Raw genomic sequence first — 22,525 nt, 5'->3', positions numbered from 1 at the left:
ATGTCCTGCTATGATCAGTGCCGTCCCTGCCAGCCCTGTGGCCCGACCCCCCTGGCCAACAGCTGCAATGAGCCCTGCGTCAGGCAGTGCCAGAACTCCACCGTTGTCATCCAGCCCTCTCCTGTGGTGGTGACCCTGCCCGGCCCCATCCTCAGCTCCTTCCCGCAGAACACCGTTGTGGGCTCCTCCACCTCTGCTGCTGTTGGCAGCATCCTCAGCTGTGATGGCGTGCCCATCAACTCTGGGTCGCTTGACCTCTCCTGCATCGCCAGCCGCTACTGTGGCAGCAGATGCCGACCCTGCTAAAGATGCTGACAACGGCTTTGAAGAAGGACCCTCAGGAACTCCGAACATGGTGCTGGATAAAGGATCAAACATCCTGCCAGTGTTTTAAGAGATGCTGATCATCTCTGGCTTGCCCTGCAAGGACAGACTGGAAGGGGTCAGCCTGTGCTCTCCGACAACATGGCCAATATCTGCCTTTCCTATATCCCACTCACCCTTTTTCTTGCTTTTCTTTGTGGTCTTGTTCTCCCCTCCAAGACTTCTGTGATGAGCCCAGAAACAATCCTGGAGTGACCTGCTTGCCTGTCTGCTTTTGTGGGGCAGGTTGACTGGAAAAGGAGATGTTCCTGCTTCTCCCCACGCTGGGGACCTCCACCTCATTTCCTTCTGTAAACTCATTAAAAATTTTTTGCAAGCAGGCCTGTGTCCCTGTGATAGTTTGATGGGGAGGGGTGTTCTGGTGGCAGGAGAGGGGATTTGCTCCCTGTGCCACCAGATCTGAGTCCCATCCCCCCCGGGGGGGTTGAGCCAAATTGGCGCCTCTGCGAATTGCCCTAAGTTGGGACAAAGGGGCGGGAAAGGGCTTTTTGCTCAGGAGGGAGGAGAGAGCAGGAGGGCACTGCCCTCGCTCCCCGCTTCCGGCCGGGCGGCTGCCCGGGCCCGGGCCGGTGCCATGTGCTCAAGATGGCACCGGGGGAGCCGCATGGGGTCTCGGGAAGCACCTCGCTCCCAGGGTGCCCGCTGGGCCGAGCTCCTCTAGAGGGGATTAAGATCTAAGAGAAAACAACCACAACGACTGGGTCAGTCAAGATGGAGCTCGGTGTGAAGATGGCAGGCTGCCCCCCTGCAGCCAGAGTATACTCGGCGGAGCAGAGACCCACTCGAGGCCCGTGGAGAAACCCACGTCGGGAAGAGATGCATGAGCCCAGGAGAGGTCGTGGAGCAAGAGATGCACGACGAGGTACTGTGACTAATGGTCATGGAAATGCACGACGAGGTCGTGGAGGCATCTGGAGTCTGTGGGACGCCCCACGCCGACTCGAGTGGCAGCAGCTCCCTAAGAGGCCGAGACTGGTAAAGCCCGAACTGGTACAATCCATGGGGAAGGATTGCAAAACGTTGGAAAAGTTTGGGGACATTTTTCTTCATGAATAGGGGATCCACCGAAGCAAGGGAAAAATGGTGTAAAGACTCCTCCTCCTTTAAGAAAGGAGCGGTAGTTCACAACATGGATGAACTGACCTGCACTCCCCATTCCCTCTCCCCCTGCGCTGCCGGGGGGGAGGTTGAGCCAGGAACGAAAGGAAACAGCATGGGGAGGTGTTGTTTTAAGATCTGGCCTTGTTTTCTCTTTTCTCCTCTCAAGTAACTGGTTTCGTTCCCTTCTGTCTCCTGTTAAGTAACTGTTAATAAATTGTTTTGTTTTATGAAGAAAGCCTGAGTCATGTTTTGCCCGGGACCATGGTTGGTGGGTGCTCCCTCTCGGTTCTTGTCTCGACCCTCAGTCCAAAAACCACGACAGTCCCTTAGATGGTCTTTCCATCTGCGTACTGACTGCTGATGAAGAAAGTCTTTGCTTTGGAGAGGAAATAGGTTGGGGCACAGGGGCATTCTTCATCACTCCTGGAGGCTTTGGAGGGTGGGACACAGGGCAGTGAGTCCTCTTTCAGGCACTGCCTCTTGAAGCTGAGGAGGACAACCCTAGTTACTCCACAGCCAATGGTTGTCAGTCCTTACCTTGATTCCTTTCTGCTCACAAGTTGCTCCGTGGCCATGGAGCACATCCTGTTACTAAGAATTCTGACAACTGCTGTTCTCCAGAGAGGAACCGTGGGCATGTGGGAGGCCAAAGGAGATCAGCAGTCCCACAGGTTCTTGGGGAACAGTGGTCCTATTGCTTTGGGTAGAGGTGTGCTGGGGAAAGAGGATGAGAAGATGATGTTCACAATGGATAGTATGTATGGGGAATGGGTAAACAGCTTTGGGAATGGCTCACAGTTCTTACTCCACCAGCTGATCTAGGAGCTATGGTCAGCACACCTGGGCACGGGCAGCAGGGACAACTTCCCTCTGCAGCCGTATCACCCCTCAGCACAGCATCTGGCAATGCCCACCTTTGTTCTTGTGTTTCTTGAGCATGGCCTTGGCCTGGGCCCCAGCCCCACCTCTGATCCTGGCACTGAGACCTCCTACACGTCTGTGGCCTAGATTATGGGAACAAACAACAGATGCTTCTGAGGTAGCCTTATGGGAGATGGTCTGAGGCTGCCCACTTCCTGTTATGTCTCAGCAGAGCCCTACACCAGGGAAATATTTCTCTTCCCTTACCCCAGGGACTGGCTCCCTGTGGCCCATGTTTCCCCAAGACCAGTGAGTGTGGCGGTGAATACACAGCCTCATAACCAGCCTGGAGAACACCGGCTAGTGATTTTCTTAGCACATCAGAAATACGCAGAGTGTTTTGACTCATGTGGTTAGCCTCCAAACTGTTCTCTCTTTCCTGAGAGCATCACAGCCTTTCTAAAACACAAGGCTATGGATATTGCTTTCCAGAGCAAGCAACTGCAGCACCCTCCCTCCGTGGCCTGTGGATACCGGTGCATTTTTTCCTACATCACCGTAACGAGGGATTACCTTTTGAACAGATTTTAATACTGCATTTTAACAATCCAGTACAAAACGATCACCTGGTGATGTGTTTTGTAATAGGACTCCATGACCACAGCTCCTTAAAATAGATTTCAGAAGATGCAGGCCAGCATCTCTCTTAGCAATTTTTCATAAATATAGTCTGTAAATAAAACTTGCAACTCAACTGCAAAACCAAGCGTATTTAAAAGAGTATTTAAAAAACTAAAAGAGGCTATTTAAAAAACTCAACCTTTTGTTTCAATAGACACGTACAGACAGCAAAGTTTAAAGATTGCACCAGTAGAAATCCCCCATGGCAATGGGAGGATTGGACTAGATGACCTTTAAAGGTCCTTTCCAACCTAAACCATCCTATGATTCCTTGATGCTATGAATAGTTGAGTTTCAACAGTAAACTTTACAAGGTGTGCCACTAAGTTTTAGGGATGTCTTCCTAAGTGGTGTGTCTGATGCTTCTTGGTCATCTCAGTCACTTCTTGCAGTTCCCACAGTCCAGACATCTCAGTCTCTTCCTTGCAGAGACCACAGTTGTCGTATGATCCATGACAGAAAGCTGAACATTTGTCGCAGCCACAGCCTCCCTAAAACATTGGAGCTTTCAGGTCTTCTCTGATGGGCTACAAGTGTGAAGGACACTTTGGACTAAATGAAGCAGGATGGACCCCTTAGTGCCATCTCCTTTGTATACAAAACTTCCCTGGTTTTCCCAAGAAGAAATATGCTTGTGCTGCCCTAGTTGACCTAGGAGCACTTGCATGTTCTTCCAATACCGTAGATGTGCATTTTCGATCACTTTCCTGAACAGCAGGGCTGGAGTCCTCCAGAGTCTCCCAGGACTGTTCCATCTCTGTCTTGTTTTTTCCTGGAAAAGGAGGAACTTTTGTCAGTCGGTGAGCAGTTGCAAGTGAGCTGGCTGTGCCGCACCAGAGCAGGTGAAAGGGAGATAGACAGGATTTTCTCTGGCAGCTTGAAGAGCCCCAGACCCCAGCTGCAGTGGAGAAGCAGGCAGTGTCTTCCCCTAGTCCTAAAGTAAGTGAAACCTCTGGGCAAGGGGAAGGGAAGGATAGAAGGAAAAGAAAGGAAAGACTATTTGAGAATCCAGTAAAAAGAGAAGAGAAGAGAAGAGAAGAGAAGAGAAGAGAAGAGAAGAGAAGAGAAGAGAAAAGAGAAAGATTTTAACTTTGAAGGGACTTACATAATCATTTAGTCCCACAGCCTGACAACTCCAAGGCTGTCCAAAAATTAAAGTGCGTTATCGAGGGCATTGTCCATCTATCTCTTAAACACTGACAGGCACGGGGCATCGACCGCTTCTCCGGAAAGCTTGTTCCAGTCTTTGACCATTCTCTTGCTAAAGAAATGCTTCCTAATGTTAATTTGAATCTCCCCGATGCAGCTTTGAACCCTTCCCAAGTGTCCTGTCACTGGATGCCAGGGAGAAGAGATCAGCATCTCCCTCTCCACTTCCCCTCCTCAGCAAACTGTAGAGAGCAATGAGGTCATCCCCCGGCCTCTTCTTCTCCAAACTAGGCAAACTCAAAATCCTTAGCTGTTCCTTGTAGAGCATAACTTCCAGCCATTTCACCAGCCCTCCTCCCAGTGCATTCAAGGACCTTCCCAGCCTTCTTAAATTGTGAGGCCCAGCACTGCACACAGTGCCCAAGGTGAGGCCGCGCTAGCACTAAATGCAGCGAAACAATCACCTCTTTTGACTGGCTGGTTGTATCGAGCCTGCTGCCATCCAGCACCCCCAGACCCCTTTCTGCAGGGCTGCCCTTCAGCCACTCCTCTCCTAGTTCATACTTGTGCTCAGCGTTCCTCCACCCTGCGTGTGGAACCCACCATTTTGACTTGTTATATTTCATTGTGTTAATCTTAGCCCAGTGCTCCAGTCTCTCTAGGTCCCCTTGCAGGACCTCTTGTCCCTCGAGACAGTCAACAGCACCTCCCAGTTTGACCCCATCAGCCAAATTGCTCCTGGTGCATTATAGTCCTGCATGCAGACCATTGAGAAAAGTAGTGAACGGAAGTGGCCCCAGAATTGAGCCCTGAGGAACACCACTGGCGACCAGTCGCCGCCCAGATGCAGCCCCATTCACTACAACATCTGTCAGCTTCTTCAGTGCGCTGGTATGAATGCCATCTAGCCCCACGGACTTGTGAACATTCAGATGGTACAACTGGTCCCTTCCGCTTCAGTGGCCACAAATGGGAAGTCACTCTTCCTGCACTCATGGTACACCGACTCAGAGGACTGAATAGCCCAAGGTCTTTCAGCATTCTTAAAGACTGAAGCAAAAAAGAGCCTTGAATGCCTGTCCTACTTCTTCATCCCGCTTAGCCATGTGACCATCTTTAACAAGTATCCGTCTAAAGTGTTCCTTGGATCTCCGCGTGCCATTAACATACTTTAAAAAGCCTTGTTGTCTGACACAACACTGGCCATGTGCAATTCTGACAGCGCTTTGGACTTTTGCATCTTCTCCCTGCACATGTGAACCACAGGTCTGTAGTCTCCCTGTGAAGCCTGACCTTCCTTCCAGAGATCACACAATTTCTTTTTCCTGCTGAGATCCATGAGGTCTTCTGCCACACATGCTACCTCATGACCAAATGGCATTGCCTGCTCCCGTGCTTTTAAAAGGTGGTACTTAAAAACTGACCGCCACTTGAAGGCTTCTAAAAGCAGAGACACAAGGGATAATCCCAGGGTGAAAGCTGGTGAAGTCTAATACGAAGCAGAAGGCTCCTGCACCACTTTGGGCTTGCAACTACCAAAGAGGTTCAGCACCCTCAAATTTAAAGAGGAGCCACATGTGCCTTCAAGCCGTGTTTTTTGAACAAGATAGAGAAAAAAGGGCTTAAACAGGCTCACTTTCTAGCAAGTCACCATGCTGGGCTGCCTCACTCAAGTGCCTGTACACTAATGCACTCAGTATGGGGAGTAAACACCAGGAGTTAGCGATCTGTGTGCACTTGCAGGGCTACGAGCACGTTGAGCTCACAGAGACAGAGTAGGATGACTTCTGTGACTGATATGTTGCAAGGGAGGGATAGAGGCTGTTTGAGGAGGATGGACTGGAAAGACGAGTAGGGGGACTTTCCCTTCCTGTGAGAGAGCAGCTGGAGTGCATGGAGCTCTGCCTAGAGATGGCCGATGTGCCCACTGAGATCTTGTGGGTAAGCATTAAAGAGATCCCAGGTAAGGGTGACGTTGTAGTGAGTGTCTGCGATAGGCTGCCTGGCCAGGAAGGACCAGCAGAGGAGAACTTCTACAGGCAGATAGGAGCAGCCTCACATTCACAGGTCCCAGTTCTCATGAGGAAATTCAAAAACGGTGGTATCTGGTAGAGGAACAAGACAGGAGAACATAAGCCAGCCAGGAGTTATCTGGGATGCACAGATGACAACATCACCACCTAAGTGACAGAGGATCAAAGAAAGGCAAGTGTTCTGCTGGCCCTCATACCAAGGACATACATATCAAGAAGAATGGGCTTGTTGGGGATGGGAAGATCAAAGGCAGCCTGAGCTGCAGTGACCATGAAAAGGTGGAGGTGAGGAACGCGAGGGGAGTGAGAAGGGTAAGGAGCAAGCTAACAGCCTGGGCCTTTAGGACAGCAGACTTTGGTGTCTTTAAAGATCTGCTCAGACAAGTCCTGTGGGATAAAGCCCTGAAGGCAACAGGGGCCTAAGAAATCTGGTGAATAGTCAGGGATCACCTCCTCCAAAATCAAGAGCAGTCCAAGCCAATGAGCAGAAAGTCAGGCAAGCATGCCAGGAGGCCTGCAGAGATGAACAAGGAGCTCCTGGCAAAACCAAACCACAAGAAGGAAGCGTAGAGAAGATGGAAGCAAGGACGAGTAACCTGGGAGGAACACACAGGCACTGTCCAAGCATGCAGGGGTGAAGTTCGGAAAGCCAAAGCCCAACTGGAACTGAATCTGGTCAGGCATGTCAAAGGCAAGAAGAAGGGCTTCTGTAAGGACACAGAGGACAAAAGGAATGCTAGGGGAAATGTGGTGCCACTGCTGAATGAGTGGGCCTTCTCTGATGCTGCACAGCCTGGTTACACAGGACGTGGAGAGGCTGAGGTGCTGAATGCCTTCTTTACCTCAGCCTTTACAAGCAAGATCAATCTTTAGGAATCTTACGTCCTTGAGACCAGCAGCAAGGGAGATGTATCCTTGGTGGAAGAGGGTAAGTTCAGGGAATACTTAAGCAAACTGGAGGCTTCCCTCAAAGTTTTTGCATTTCTTAGGCAATGGTAAATTAGGTTTTTTGAAGAAAAAAATCTTCTCCTCATCAGCCGTGCGTCGTTCGGAGAAGTGATTTTTTCCCTTCAAGCATTGTGCTGTCCACCCCATAATACCCCAATAGTAGAAGAGGGCCCACATAACTTTGATTTTCAGCAGCAATGCAAAAATGGGGGAAATAACCTTTGCAGCCCTCCATACCCATAGCTTGGGGAAGGCTGCTCTGTTTCACGGGTGAAAGACTTAAAGAGTCAATGAAACCCCACAGTGCAGCCCACCTGCGCCCTGCAAGTTGCCACTGGAATGAGGTGGGACGGAGGGAAAGAGAAAGAAGACATGGCACGTCTTCACGCAAGGAAGCCAAGGATTGCAGGGCTGGGAGCAGCTGGGCCCCTTCCTGTCAGTGCAGCCACTGGCAACCCCACCAGTGTGCCCCAGGACAGCATCCCTCACCTGCGCTGCAGCCATGCGGCACTTGAGCTGAGTCTCCTGCCAGCACTGTCACATTCCTGCCCCAGAAATCCTGGAGCCTCTCAATCCCAACACTCAGAAGAAGCTTCCATGGGGAAGGGTATGGCATAAACCAGGAAATGAAAAGGCGGCATTAGGAAAACAAGCACTCAGCCCATGTCATTAGCTGGGATGTTTTCCGTTCATCATGAGCAATTTAGGCAATCGTCCCTTTTCTAGAAGCTACCTCTGGGCCTGGGGCAGGTCAGGGCCACCATAAAAGCCAGCCCAACCCCTCGTTCTCTCATCCACTTCTCTCGCTTCCACTTCGGGAACCAGGTGAGTCTGAAGCCCTTTCCCCATGTGGTTTTCTGCTCATGCAGATGTGCACTCCTCCGTCTTATGCTGGGTCATGGTTCTGCTTGCCATGAGAGAGGAAAGAGGGGTGAAGGTCTTCTTCAGAGAGTGTCCTGGACTTGGTTGAGGGAGCTTTTAAGAGACAGGCAGCAGTCTCCTTGGGCCTGCTATACTCTGCGTTTCCTTGCAAAGAGGATGTGGAACTTGGCTGAGGTTGTCCTTCTCTGAAAAGTTTGGCAGCAGCCTCTTGGGCCTGGGTGATCCTTGCAGTACTGTGTCTGGTAACTTCTTTGAATCACTGCAAAGTTTCTAACTCGTGGCTTCGTAGATGCCTCTGACATGCTTGTGGTGGTGTGACAGACTCCTGGTAGACTGCTGCTCACATGTTCCTGTGCTCTGCTTCCTCCCTGCTTCTCTCCCAGGTGCCTCTGCAGCCCAGAGACATGTCCTGCTACGACCAGTGCCTGCCATGCCGACCCTGCGGCCCAACACCGCTGGCCAACAGCTGCAACGAGCCCTGTGTCAGGCAGTGCCAGAACTCCACCGTAGTCATTGAGCCTCCTGCTGTAGTGGTGGCCCTACCCGGCCCCATCCTCAGCTCCTTCCCACAGAACACTGTTGTGGGCTCCTCCACCTCTGCTGCTGTTGGCAGCATCCTCAGCTATGATGGAGTGCCCATCACCTCTGGGTCGCTTGACCTCTCTGGCATTTCCAGCTGCTACTATAGCAGAAGATGCCCCCCCTGCTAAAGCCACCAGTGACAGCCTGGACAAGGACCCCCCAGGAACCTAGAAGCTGATGCTGGACTGAGGACAGAGTTCCTGGCCATCAGTTTCAGAGAAGCTTAGAATCCTCTGCTGCCCTTCCAAAGGAGGGCATCTGGGGCCCTCTGAAATCATGGCCAAAGATTAACTCCTCAGCCTTGCACTCTCTCCAATCTCTTTCTTGTGTTCTGTTCTTCTAAGGTCTAAGACCCTCAAAGCCCAAGTGGGGCATCTGCTGGCCCCTTTACCTCTGTAAGACAGGCCTGTGGAATCTCCATTGTGACCAATGGGAGCAGATCTTCAGCAGCTGCTGCTGCTGTCCCTGCTCTGGCCTCTTTCTCTACAAGGGAACTTGTTTCCTGCCTCAGAGTCATTAAAATTTTCTGCATCACAGCCTCTGCCTCTGCAGAATCCTTTTCTTGGTGGGCATTGTCTCATAGTGCCAAGGAAGACAGACATTGCCTTGGGTGGCTCTGCATAAGGCGGGGGTACAAGCGGAAGAGGAAGGAGAGGGTTAGAGGGTAGAGAAGGGGTCCCTTTCAGTTACTGTCTCACGGGGCTGAGGAAGACCTACTCAGCACCTCCCCAGACAGTGAATATCAGGCCCTGTATTCCAGCATTTCTGCTCTGATACCATCCCTTGGCTTCAGAGGATGTCCTGCAGATGGGGCGGTCATCCACTGCCTTCCCTTAGAGAGGAGACCAGTAGTGCTGGAGGTTCTAGGAGGTCAGCATCTCAGAAGCCTGTGAAGAAGAGACTTGTTCCTGCTTTGGAGAGCTGTGTGCTGGGAAAAGCAGCTCATTCGGAAGATGGCCCCAGACGATGCAGAAGTGACAATGGTGTGAGAAAAAACCTTCAAAACAGCCTGAGATCTTCTCCGCCTCATCCTCCCCCAGAATGAGGGGGCGTCACCTGTACCCGAGGGCAAGGGTAGGTCATCTGTAAGTCCCCTGCTCCCAAACAGTTCCCTGCACAGCCCAGCAGTTACACAGATGTGCAGGGCTAAGGTGACCCACAGCTTGATGTTGAAACCAGCCTGGCCAGGCCACACACCAGGGCACTCATGTCTCTCACACACCGCCACGTCCCACCAGACAGGACACTTCAAGTACAGCAGCAAGTGTCGAAGCCCCCACAGATGCTCTATGGTGCATGGCCTTTCCCAAGGCATGTAGCAGCTTTCCCCAAGGCCACCTCTTCTCCTGGTAGGGCCTGTGGCCCACCTCTACCTGGTAGTCTGCTCCCCCTTTAAGATCTCGGATAGAGCTGTACAGCCTGGTCCCAATGCTGAAGAAATGGGGCAGGGTCTGGGAAAGCCCATGAGGTATTGCATGAGAAGGGCTTCAAGGATGGGCAGAGCATGGGGAGAGCAGGTCCTCCAGATCTCAGCACACAGTCACAGAGACATTGGAGGCTCCACAAGGTGATTCTGTGTATTTTTGAAAGTTGTTGTAATCGTGTTATTCCTGGAAGGAACATGTTATTTCTGTTTTCCATCTTACTTCGAACTTTGGGCTCTGTGGGGCACATCCCGGAGCAGACACTCTAAGAGACAGGCCTTCAGGAAACCCCGAAGAAGCTTTGTGCAGCAGGGAAATCCAGAAAGCAAAGAGCAGCAGCAAAGAAGAGTTGCCCAAACAGCAACAACCTCCTACATTGCCCATCAGCTCACCAGGGCCACTGGGCACAATATCCACATAACCCACGGTGAAAACAAGGGACCTCGAGTCCGCAGCTCAGCATGGATCCCACAGCACAATAATGCCAACTACCTCCCACAGGGATACCCGCAAAGGCGAGCTGTGCTCTCACCCAGGTCTCTGGTCCCCACTCTCCTGCTGCCCAAAGTCTCCAGGGAACAACCTGGAGCGTCTGGCCCTCCTGTGGTGGCTCTGGGTCACCTCCAGGGTGAGGGACAATGGCAAATCTAAGATGTTTCAACCTCCTCCCCATTCCCTGTCCATTCAGAAAGCTCCAAGGTCAGAGAAGGGAAGGGAAAATGCTTGTTCTTAGCACATCTGAAACGCCTGTGCTTGGTCTGCCCTCCTCTAGCAGTGACACATGACACTCCAGCATTGGCTCAAGCTTCAGCTAAATCCTAGGTGCAAGGCAAGAAAGGGATTTTCCCTCCTTGGGCTAATTTGGCCATCAGTGGATGCTGAAGGAAGCAGAAGATTAAGACAAACAGGTAGGATATTTCCGCTGAGTGTCCAGTCCTGTGTCCCAAGTCCCTGGGCCTGGACTTGGCTGAAAAAGTCACACGCATCGATGTCTCAACAGCTTTCCTGCCTGGCACACAGGCTGGGAAGGCAGAGACCCAGCCTAACCACAACCCTCAGCATGACGTTGCCTTCTCCTTTACAGACAGGCTTCGTCCCTCCCTTCACATGCCCACATGGAGAACTCCTGCCTGCCTGTGCTGCCCTGGAATCCAGAACACCACCACTGAGGCAAGCATGCTGCTTGGCCAGTTTGAAGCCCACCCAAAGAATGTCTGGAGGAGAGATCCTTTGCCAGTTCCAAGACAGAGACCTCTGCCATTGCAGAAATCACGTTTCCCTCTCTGCTTCTGCAGCCCCAGAACATGGACTTTGAAGAGCTGAGTGAGCTGCTAGAGCCACGCAGGCTTCCCTGGGGACCAGCTGGACAGAGAACTCTCCCATCAGTGGGCAGCTTTCAGCTTCAGCAAAGCTCTGATCTCTGACCGATCTAGGCAACATGGCAATTCTCTTTCTGACCGCCTCTGAGACATGACTTTGGCAACTCTTGAACCCCAAATGTGTCTGTGTGTGGCATGTCTCCCTGAGAAGATACGCCAGCATCTTCTGAACTTGCAGGGCTGTGAGAAGCCCAGCTGTGGCCTGAGGGCCTGTCCTGGCTTTAGCTGGGACAGAGTTAGCTCTTCTTTTTAGCAGCTAGAAGAGCTCCGTGTTTTGGTTTTACTCAGAGGCTCGCTCTGAGAAGGATGCTGATAGCAAGCTGATGTTTGTGGTTGGACGTGAGACTCCAAGGACTTTTCAGTGTGCCGGAGTGCAGAAGCACGGCGGGATAAGGGGGGAGCATAGCTGGGACAAGGGGGACACGATTCCCCTTGTGATTTGTGGTGGAACTTAAGATTGAGGCCAAACTGGCCAATCAGCATTCCATATCATGCAGCGTCATGCCCAGTATAAAAGTGAGGGGCAGCCGGACAGAAGGGCTTTTGCGCTTTGGCTCTTTCGTGCTTGCTGCGCTTTTGCTCTATTGCCTTTTTTCTCTCTCTCCCAGCACTCCCACTCTCGGAGTACTCTCTCTCTCTCTCTCTCTCTGCCCCTCTCTATTTCGGGGCCTTGCGTTCGTCCGGGATTGCAGCTTCGGGACAAGACGGACTGCGGATAAGAGGGGGTGGTGAGCATCTACACTCTGTATTACATTGTTCTTATCTCAACCCACGGGTATCCCGTTTATCTTTTAATTCTCTCCCTCGTTCCTGGGGGTGGGGGAGGGGGAGTGACCGGCTGTGTGGTTTCGGTTGCTGGAGCGGCCTAACCCACGACAGTGCCCCAAGATGGGCCAGTGCTGAACAACCTCCTCTTGGTCCTTGCAGAACTGGAACACAGTAAGGGTCACAGTTTGATGTCTTTCCACTGCGGCAGAGGTGTGGAGTCCCAAGTCTGCCTGACTCAGAAGACTCTCCTCATTCCCACCCATCAGCTATTTACACACATTGCAAAGATCCGCCCCTGAGCCTTCTCTTCCCCAGGCTGAACGTTTCCAGCCCTCGGCATTTCCACTACCTCTCCTTGCTCCTCCCCAGTCCTCTTTCCCCCACCTTTTGAGCCTTTCCCTAAGCATTCCTTAATAAGTGTTGCATAATCCTACCAGACTCCTCCTCAAACAGACACAATCCTCATGTTCCTGGTGTCAATTCCTTTAACCTGCAAATCTCAGCCTCCTCAAATATTGATAATCCTCATGCTCACCTTCTTACTTCTGGTCACCTACAAAGCTCAGCCTCTCTCATTTCAAAGCTGCACGGCCAGTTCCCTAGCGGCCCATCAATTAGAGCCTGAGGAGCTCTGGTCTCCTTCTTCACTTACTGAGAAACTGTCTCTGTGTGCTTCGCTTATCACTTTCCCTTATATTATTTATTGCCTTTTAAAGCAAAAGGGACTTCATCTAACAGTCTTAGTGAACCAGCTGCTCTCACATTCCAAAGGCCTTTACAGTGGCCTCTACTGAAGTTCCTCAGGTGAGCGAGTTCCTGAAGGTGCTGAAGAGTCCCTGTCCCCAGGGAAAACTTAGTAAATCTCTTTCTGCCTCACTTCTCAGTGAACTTCTCAGCAGGAACCTGGCATCCCTTGAGGCTGCGGTCAGTACGTCCACCCAATGCTTTTACCCTGTCTCCTGGCACTCAACTCCAAAGGTTCTGAATCCTGTCCAACAAGCTCGTAGTCTCAACGCTGAGCCACTGTGAGCAGCGCTTGGAGGTGCTTGTGACCTCGACATGCCCTTCTCCTGTGCGTGTGGAGCTTGAACTCCTGACTCCATGGGATGACTTTGTAACGCTAGCAGGAACGTTTTGAAATATCTCTGAAAGCCTGTAGCTGCAGGATGCAGTTTTAAATTGTATTTCTCTGAGCTCTAACCAAGTAACAAAAGATGAACCACCTTCGGGCTGTCCATGTCTAAGTCAAGTTTGGCGTTAGCACCTTCGCACGGCAGTCCCTGTGTTTACGGAGCAGAGGAAAGCACCTGCTCAGGGTTCCCTTGGCCATCCGACGGTCCGTGTGAGCAGCGGCCGGTGGCTGCGGCAGGACCGAGGGCTCCCGGCTGCCCGTGGGCAGGAGGATGTCTGCTGCCCGCCTGCCCGTGCAGAGCAGAAAGGCGCTGCTCGTCGCCGGGAGCCAGCGGGGCCGGCGGCCGCGATCGCTCCTTGCCGGGCAGCGCCGGGCACCGCCACCGCTCCGCTCGCCATTGCTCCCCCGCCGCCGCCGCCGCCGCCACCGTCGCGGGGGATTCCCGTCTGCGTGCCGGTGGGAGTGCGGGGCTGAGCGGCGGTGAGGGGCGGGAGAAGGTTCCTGCCCGGTGAAGGGCTCCGCAGCCGCCGAGGGGGGAACTCCCGGGGCTGCGGGGCCCCGTCGGTGCCGGTGCCGACGGCAGAAGCGGGGCCGGGGCCGGGCGGGGCCGGGCGGGGCGAGGCGGCCCCGGCGGGCGGAGCGGCAGCGCCCCCTGGCGGGCCCGGCCGGGGCTGCCCCCCCGCCCCCGACACAGCCGCCCGGCCCCGCCCGCCGCGGTTCGTGCCCGGCCGCAGCCCCGGCTCCTCTCCCCGTGTCTCCCAGCGCGCAGTAATACACCGCCGCGTCCCCGCGCCGGGGCCGGGCGAGCCACAGGGCGCTGGACCGGCGGTATGGCAACACCGACAGCCGCCCCGGCGGCTCCGGCACCTCCTTGGACCCTTTGTGACCGAGCGCGAGGAATGCGGGGCCTCGGCCCGGGAGCTGCCGGTACCAGTGGATGAAGTCGGTTGACTGTATGTTGGGGTGTGAGCAGTTGATGCTGATGCCGGTGCCCTCGGTGGTCTCTGCCGACGGCTCCTGCTGCACCTGGGCTCTGCCCGCAGCCACTGCCGAGAAAGGAGAAGGAAAGGCCAAAGATCACCGAACTTCTCTTCTCCCAATGAAAAGATTAGGAAGAGTGGCAGTGAGACAGAACCAGACTGGAGCAGAAGGAGACATATAGTCCAACAGGGATTGAGAGTGGTCCTGCGGTGTGTGTAGCGAGGGGAGAAGGCCGGAGAGGAATTTGGAATTGATACATGCAGAAATGGAATGAAAGTCAGATACATGGATGGCTGGCTGAAGAGGGAATAAGGTCACAGAATAATGGGTGTGTTACAGCAAAGGATGGAGGGCTGAATTCAGAACAAGAATAGATGCTGAATGCAGAGGGAATGGGAGGATGTATGGAGTAATGGAGAGGTGCAGGAAAGCCAACTTGTGTCTACAGATATGAAGGAAGCAGAGGAAGAGATGACAGAGGGTTCTGAAAGAGCAGGAAGAGGTTTTTAGAGCTGATAGGGCCCTGGAAAGATGGGAAAAAGAGAGGTGGATGGAGGAATGAAGAGATGAAGAGCAGAGAGCAAGAGTGGGTGTTACAGTGAAAGAGGGCTGAAATCAGGGCAGTAACGACGGCTGAATTCACAGAGTCAATTAACAGTGAGTGCATGGAATAACAGGAGGATACGGAAGCTACCTAGTAACGACAGAGATGGTGGGAATGGAGACTACCCAGCGGAGACTCAAGAGAGCTGGGAAAGGAGGACGGGAAAGGGCAGAGAGGAAAGGAAAGGTGACAGACACGTTGAAGAAGGAGAGGGAAGAGCTGGCGCTGGGCTCCCCCGGGGAAAACCCTGGCACGGCCCCGGCCCCCGCCAGCCCCGCGCACCCAGCAGCACCGCGGCCAGCCCCGCCAGCCCCGCGCCCCGGCACCGCCGCATCCCGCCGCTCCGCCGCCCGCGCCTCGCTGCCCCCCGCCAGCCCCGGCTCTCTGCTCCGGCACCGCCGCCTCCTCTCCGCCGCCTCCTCTCCTCTCCGCCGCCGCCAGCTCCGCCCCGGGGCTGAGCCCTGCGCCGGCGCCGCTCGGGGCTCGCCCGGGCTCCCGCTGCTCAGCGGCTCTGCACGGGCACCACTTGCTCGCCCGGCAAATGCCCTCGGCCCGGCCCGCAGCAAGAAGCAGCCTGCACAGCGCCAGCTGCACACGGGACAGCTGCAGGGCCTTGGCCCAGCCCTTAACACCTCCCAGGATGGAGATTGCACACTGTCCCTGGGACACCCATTCCAATTCCTATTTCTTTTAGCCTGTCGCTAATCAGATTTCTCCAAATCCCAGTTCCTTGTCACTTTCCACATCTCTTATTGCTGAGAAATTCCATCTTCTCTGCCTCTTCTGATTGAGTAATTGTAGAAAGCAAGAAGGTCTTCCCTGAACTATCTCTTCTCGAAGTTCGGCAGGCCCATTTCTTGCAACTTCTCCTTAGCATGTCATGTTTGACAGTGCTCTAATGCCCTTGATTGAGTTTGTTGGAGTTGTTTCAGCACGTTCATATATTTCTTGGACTGAGGAGCCAGAACCTAGATACAACACACCAGATGTGATCTCAAATAGAACCAAGGGACATAGACACTATCCAAGCTGAACAACTCCACCTCTCTCAGCCATTCTTCATGGGAGAGGCGTTCCAACCCTCTGAACATTTTCTTGGCGCTCCTCTGGACCTGCTCTAACAGATTCTACAGACTTTTCCCACAGTCAGTGAAGAGGCATCAGCTCACACACAGGACTTATCCTGTCCCAAAGTAGATGTGCATGGGAAATGAAATGAATCATCTTCCTGGAGACACTGATCCTGCAATTGACCAGCCATGGCCTCTCAATTCCCCAGCAAGCGCAAGCTCACAGCAGGGCCGGCATACCTGGTCACATGTGCAGGGCTTGCTTCATCATGCCAACAGAAGTGAAGCCACAGACTGAGCCACCAGAGCCTACAAGCACCTCCACCCCGTGGCTAAACCCCATATCCATGTCCATGGTACTGAGGGACAGACAGAGAGGGTGGAAAGGGCTTTTGTGTGGGTGAATGGGTTCAAGCCAGGCACGTTACAATCATCAGCTGCACTTCCCAATCTGTCTGTGCACAGATATGTCTTCCCTCTGCCATCCTAAATCCCTGGACAATCACATGCAGACGATGACTCTGTCAAGTCCAACATCCGTGCAGTGGCCCTGGGCAAGGTAGTCAGCCTCTCTTTGGGTGTCTTGAGTCTTCTCAATTAATTCTAGATGACTAGAGGTCTAGATTTTTGTGTGTGTACGTGTTCGTGTGTGTTGTCTAAGCCAGCTCTTTAGTCTGTTTTGAGTATCCTTCCCTGGACATCCTTTTCCAGCAGGTGAGATGAGTCCTCTGCCCATGCTGATGCGTTTTGCACCGGAAATGCTTGGGGCTGTCATCCTATAACACAAAACATGTCTTCACTGGGGAATGTGCCTGGCATAAAGTAGGAAAGGAAAAGGCAGCAATTCAGGAAGCCAAAACACAGCCCATGGTGTTGGCTGGGATGTTTTGCATTCAAGAGGAGCTTGTCAGAAAATCACCACCTCTCCAAGGGATGCCTCTGGCCGCCTGGGGCAGTAGAGGTCCATGATAAAAGCCAGCCCAGGTCCTCACTCTCTCATCCACTTCTCGTGCCTCCTTCTCCTTGGGAGTCAGGTGTGTCTGAAGCCTCTTCTTCTCTGCTTTCTCCAAAGGGAGCTCTCACTCCAGTGGACCTCTCAGCTGACACTGGCTTTGTGCTCTGCCAGATCTTGGGGCTGCCTGTCACGGGAGAGGGAAGTGGGGAGAAGGTTTGTCATGGAGGGAAGCTGGGACTGTACTGAGGCGGCTTCTGGGTTTAAGGGCTCAGCAGCAGCCACATAGGAGCTGGTGGATCTTTCTGGGTCCTGACAGAATGAGGCCAAGAAGCCCACATAAATCTCTGCACATCCTTCACCTCCAGGCCCTGCATGTTCTTTGACTCCCTCCTGGTGTGGTGACAGGCTGCTCTTCATGCATCTCCATGTTTTGCTTCCTCCCTGCCCTCTCTCCCAGGTGCACCTCCAGACCCAGAGACATGTCCTGCTATGATCAGTGCCGTCCCTGCCAGCCCTGTGGCCCGACCCCCCTGGCCAACAGCTGCAATGAGCCCTGCGTCAGGCAGTGCCAGAACTCCACCGTTGTCATCCAGCCCTCTCCTGTGGTGGTGACCCTGCCCGGCCCCATCCTCAGCTCCTTCCCGCAGAACACCGTTGTGGGCTCCTCCACCTCTGCTGCTGTTGGCAGCATCCTCAGCTGTGATGGCGTGCCCATCAACTCTGGGTCGCTTGACCTCTCCTGCATCGCCAGCCGCTACTGTGGCAGCAGATGCCGACCCTGCTAAAGATGCTGACAACGGCTTTGAAGAAGGACCCTCAGGAACTCCGAACATGGTGCTGGATAAAGGATCAAACATCCTGCCAGTGTTTTAAGAGATGCTGATCATCTCTGGCTTGCCCTGCAAGGACAGACTGGAAGGGGTCAGCCTGTGCTCTCCGACAACATGGCCAATATCTGCCTTTCCTATATCCCACTCACCCTTTTTCTTGCTTTTCTTTGTGGTCTTGTTCTCCCCTCCAAGACTTCTGTGATGAGCCCAGAAACAATCCTGGAGTGACCTGCTTGCCTGTCTGCTTTTGTGGGGCAGGTTGACTGGAAAAGGAGATGTTCCTGCTTCTCCCCACGCTGGGGACCTCCACCTCATTTCCTTCTGTAAACTCATTAAAAATTTTTTGCAAGCAGGCCTGTGTCCCTCTGATAGTTTGATGGGGGGGTGTTCTGGTGACAGGAGAGGGGATTTGTTCCCTGTGCCACCAGACCTGAGTCCCATCCCCCACGGGGGGGTTGAGCCAAATTGGCGCCTCTGCGAATGGCCCTATTTAAGTTGGGACAAAGGGGCGGGAAAGGGCTATGAGCCCTGTGTCAGGCAGTGCCAGCACTCCACCGTTGTCATTGAGCCATCTCCCGTAGTGGTGACCCTGCCCGGCCCCATCCTCAGCTCCTTCCCACAGAACACCGTTGTGGGCTCCTCCACCTCTGCTGCTGTTGGCAGTATTCTCAGCTGTGATGGAGTGCCCATCAACTCTGGCTGCTGTGACCTCTCTGGCATTTCCAGACGTTACAGTGGCAGAAGGTACCTCCTCTGATGAAGATACTGGGAAAACTTCATGGAGACACCTCGATGAACTCAGAACATGGTGCTGGGCAGAGGATTGAGATTTTAAATGTGTTTTCAGTATAGCTGAGTCGCTTTGCCTTTCATTCCTGTTTCTCTGCTCTGGTTCCCCTTTTTAAAAAAAAATCCCGCCAAGGCCAGCCTGGTGGGGAGCATCTATCTCCTCTCTCTATGGGACAGGCAGATGGACATCATGCAGGAACTTCTCCACGGCCAAGAACCACAGACTCTCTCCTGCCCCCAAGGATCCATGCACTGCTGTCCTGCACTCAGAGCGACGTTGTTTCCTTCTTTTGACTCATTAAAGCTGTGCTGCATTCAAGCCTGACCTCCACGTGTTCCTTTGCCCTGTGGACACTCCCCAAGCTACCAAAGGAGAAGGGTGTCGCTCTGGGGTAAAAGGGGTTTAGGGCACAACAAAACCCTTCTTCATTCCCAGAGGAATGGGAAGTTGGTACACTCTGCAGTGGTTCTTCTTTTGGGAACCTTCCCTTGCAGCTGGGGAAGACATCCCTGTTCGCTCTGCTATCACTGACCACCAGGCCTTTCCCTGCTGTGTCTCTGTCCACAAATGCTCAGAAAGGCAGGAGGCCCTGCGGAGTCAGCAGCTCCTGAGGAAGGGTATGGTTGGAGCTGTGGTGGGTTTTGGCTGTGGGGATCCAGAAACTGATTTGCTTTGCAGAATGGCAGGAGTCGAAGTGCAGAGAACAGCCTTTGGGATGGCCCACAGCTGCTACTCCACCTTCTTCTCCCCTCCAACACCCAGTCTAGGCGCCATGGTCAGCAGGCATTGGTGATGTGCGGAAACAGACTCCACAACTCGGAAAGTTGTAAAGTAGGTATGTTTATTGCAGCGCTGGGTGCACGGGGGATCGCTCCACCACAGACGTGCACACCCGCCGTAGCAGTTTTTCTTGTGTTTCTACAGACATACTCATAACCCCCTCCCCAAAAGGGCAGGCTCTCCCAGGAGATCATTTCCATAGCCCCCGTCTCAGGCTCCTCCTCGACATGCCTCCTGGTGGTCGTGGGCAGGGATCTTCAAGTTGAAGGCCGTAGGTCTTCCTCACTGTGTATTTTTCACTTCTTCCCTAGAATTCCCGTTTTGGCTGAGCTTGCAGAGCCAAACCGGTTCCCAGCCTGGCCCGGCCTTGAGTGGACATCTGGTTGTCTCCTACTTGTTATTGTTTGAAGACAAATGTTAGTTCTGGTTAGTCCTTATCTTTCCTCTTTGTCTTTTCTTTCTCCCTACAGATCAGGAGTTACGACCTTGCTAGCATTTATTTTGTCTCTCTTAGCAGCCTTCTTTTCGGGCAGTTAGTGTTCCAAAGCAGGGATTAGTATTGGATAACTTCTAACATTTCACAGAGCTATGTAGTTCACAGAGTCTTATGCAGTCTTATGTCTATCCATGGAAATAACAGCTAATATAGTTTTATGTGCTCTTATGCCTACTCCTATACCTATCCCCCGTCATCGGCAGCGAAAAGTCACCCATGCTGCTGAATGCGTTGAGCTTGGAAACTGGAGCTGAGCATGTGGGACCTGAGGGCAGTCAGGACAGAAATGGGGACAATGAAACGGTGTATGTCTGAAGGAGATCAGTTGCTCTGATACAGAGCTTGCAGGAGAACATGACGATCAGCAAGGACAAGGGTACCGAGTGCACCTCCCGAGAGAGTTGCAGGTGGGTGCAGAGCTCTTGACTGCTTCACTGGTCTCCCCAGAGAATTTGAGCTCAAGATTTGGCTGCCGTTCTTGGAGGGAGAGGATTTTTTTGTGTGTAAATCTCATCCCTTCTCATTGGTGGAAATGTCTCACGGCAACCACTTAGTTTCGTATTCTATTTCCTGTCATGAAAATGCCAACGTCTTGACAGAAGTGAACAGGTGGAAGAATGGAAAATCCCACATCGCTCTCCTCCACCTGGGAATTATGTCTAATGAAGCTTGTCTCAGAACGTCTGGAAGCCAACTGTTTATAAAGGCATTTCACTTCCACGTCTGAAATTTTTTGTCTGTAGTTGTGCTATTGATCTGCAGCAGCACAGCTGCACTTCCTCAGCCTGCTGCAGTAAACCTGGTAATAAGCAGAAGGTCCTTCTTAATCATAGAATCACAGAATGGTTTGGGTGGAAAGGGGCCTTCCAGATCATCTAGTTCCAAACCCCCTGCCATGGGCAGGGACACTCTCCACTAAATAAGATTGCTCAAAGCCTCATCCAACCTGGCCCTGAACACTTCAAGGGATGGGACACCCACAGCTTCTCTGGGCAACCTCTTCCAGTGCCTCACCACACTAGGAGGGAAGAATTTCTTCCTTAGATGTAATCTACATCTCCCCTCTTTCCATTTAAAGCCATTGCCCCTTGTTCTATCACTTCATGTCCTTGCAGAAAGCCCCTCTCCAGCTTTCTTGTAGGCCCCTTTAGGTACTGGAAGGCTGCTAGCAGGTATCCCCGGAGCCTTCTCTTCTCCGGACTGAACAACCCCAACCTCAGCTTATCTTCATAGGAGACATGTTCCAGCCAACGAATCATCTTTGGGGCCCTCCTCTGAACCCACTCCAACAGGTCCACGTCCTTCTTATATTGAGGACCCTAGATCCGAATGCAATAGTCCAGGTGGGGTCTCACAAGAGCCGAGTAGAAGGGGAGGAGCACATCCCTCAAGCTGAGGGCCATGCTTTAGATGCAGCCCAGGATACGGTTGGCTTTCTGGACTGCAAGCGTACATTGCCAGCTCATGTTGAGCTTTTCTCATCAACCAACAAACCCAAGTCTTTCTCCTCCGTGCGGCTTTCAATGTCATTCTCCACCCAGCCTGTATTTGTGCTTCAGATTGCCCCGACCCAGGGGCAGGATGTTGCATTTGGCCTTGTTGAACTTCATGAGGTTCACACGGGCCCACCTCTCCAGCCTGTCAAAGTCCTGCTGGATGGCATCCCTTCTCTCCAGTGTGTCGACCACAACACATAGCTTGGTATCGTCAGCAGACTTGCTGAGGGTGCACTCGATCCCAGTGTCCGTGTTCCTGACAAAGTTGTCAAACAGCACCAGCCCCAATACCAACTCCTGAGGAATGCCACTTGTCACTGGTGTCCACTTGGACATTGAGCTGTAGACCACAACTCTTTGAGTGCGACCATCCAGCCAATTCCTTATCCACTGAGTGGTCCATCCATCATTTCCATCTCTCCAATTTAGAGACAAAGAAGTTCTGTGGGACAGTGTGAAATACTTTGCACAAGGCAAGCTAGATGACGTCAGCTGCTCTTCCCTTGCCCACCAATGCTGAAACGGCATCATAGAAGGCCACCAATTTAGTCAGGCACGATTTGCCTTAGTGAAGTCGTTTCGGTTGTCACAATCACCTCTTTTTCCACGTGCCTTAGCATAGTTTCCAGGAGGATCTGCTACATGATCTTACCAGGCACAGAGGTGAGACTGACTGGCCTGTAGTTCTCTGGGTCTTCTGCTTTTCCCTTTGTAGAAACGGGGGCTATGTTTCCCCTTTTCCTATCAGTGGGAACTTCGCTGAACTCTCATGACTTCTTCAGTAGGATGGATAGGGGCTTAGCCACTTCATCAACCAGTTCTCTCAGGACCCACAGATGCTTCTCGTTAGGTCCCATGAGCTTGTGCACCTTCAGGTTCCTTAGATGGTCTCAAACCTGATCTTCTCCTACAGTGGACTATTCTTCATTCTCCCAGTCCCTGCCTTCGCCTTCAGCAACTTGGATTGTGTTGATAAAGCTCTTGCCAGTGAAGCGTGAGACAAAAATATCATTGAGTACCTCAGTCTTCTCCATATCCAGTGTGACTACGTCTCCCCATTCGTTCCAGAGAGGGTCCACAGTTTCCCTAGTCTTCTTTTTGTAGAAGTTTTTCTTGTTGCCCTTGATGTCCCTGGCCAGATCTAATTGTATCAGGGCTTTAGTTTTCCTAACCTGATTCCTGGCTGCTCGGGCAATTTC

General features: G+C 52.7%; 3 pseudogenes; all 3 read left to right on the top strand.

Annotated features, from left to right (window-relative positions):
- Positions 1-306, top strand: LOC147527005 (feather keratin Cos1-1/Cos1-3/Cos2-1 pseudogene; annotated as a pseudogene).
- Positions 307-8,443: 8,137 nt separating this feature from the next.
- On the top strand, positions 8,444-8,749 carry LOC147527004 (feather keratin Cos2-3 pseudogene; annotated as a pseudogene).
- An 8,664-nt stretch (positions 8,750-17,413) lies between these two features.
- LOC147527003 (feather keratin Cos1-1/Cos1-3/Cos2-1 pseudogene) lies at positions 17,414-17,719 on the top strand (annotated as a pseudogene).
- The last annotated feature ends 4,806 nt before the right edge of the window (positions 17,720-22,525 follow it).

The sequence above is a fragment of the Tauraco erythrolophus genome, chromosome 25 (assembly GCF_009769465.1).
Source record: "Tauraco erythrolophus isolate bTauEry1 chromosome 25, bTauEry1.pri, whole genome shotgun sequence".
Classification (NCBI taxonomy): Eukaryota; Metazoa; Chordata; class Aves; order Musophagiformes; family Musophagidae; genus Tauraco; species Tauraco erythrolophus.
Note: the sequence above shows the minus strand (reverse complement) of the source record. Positions and strands in the feature narration are given on the sequence as shown.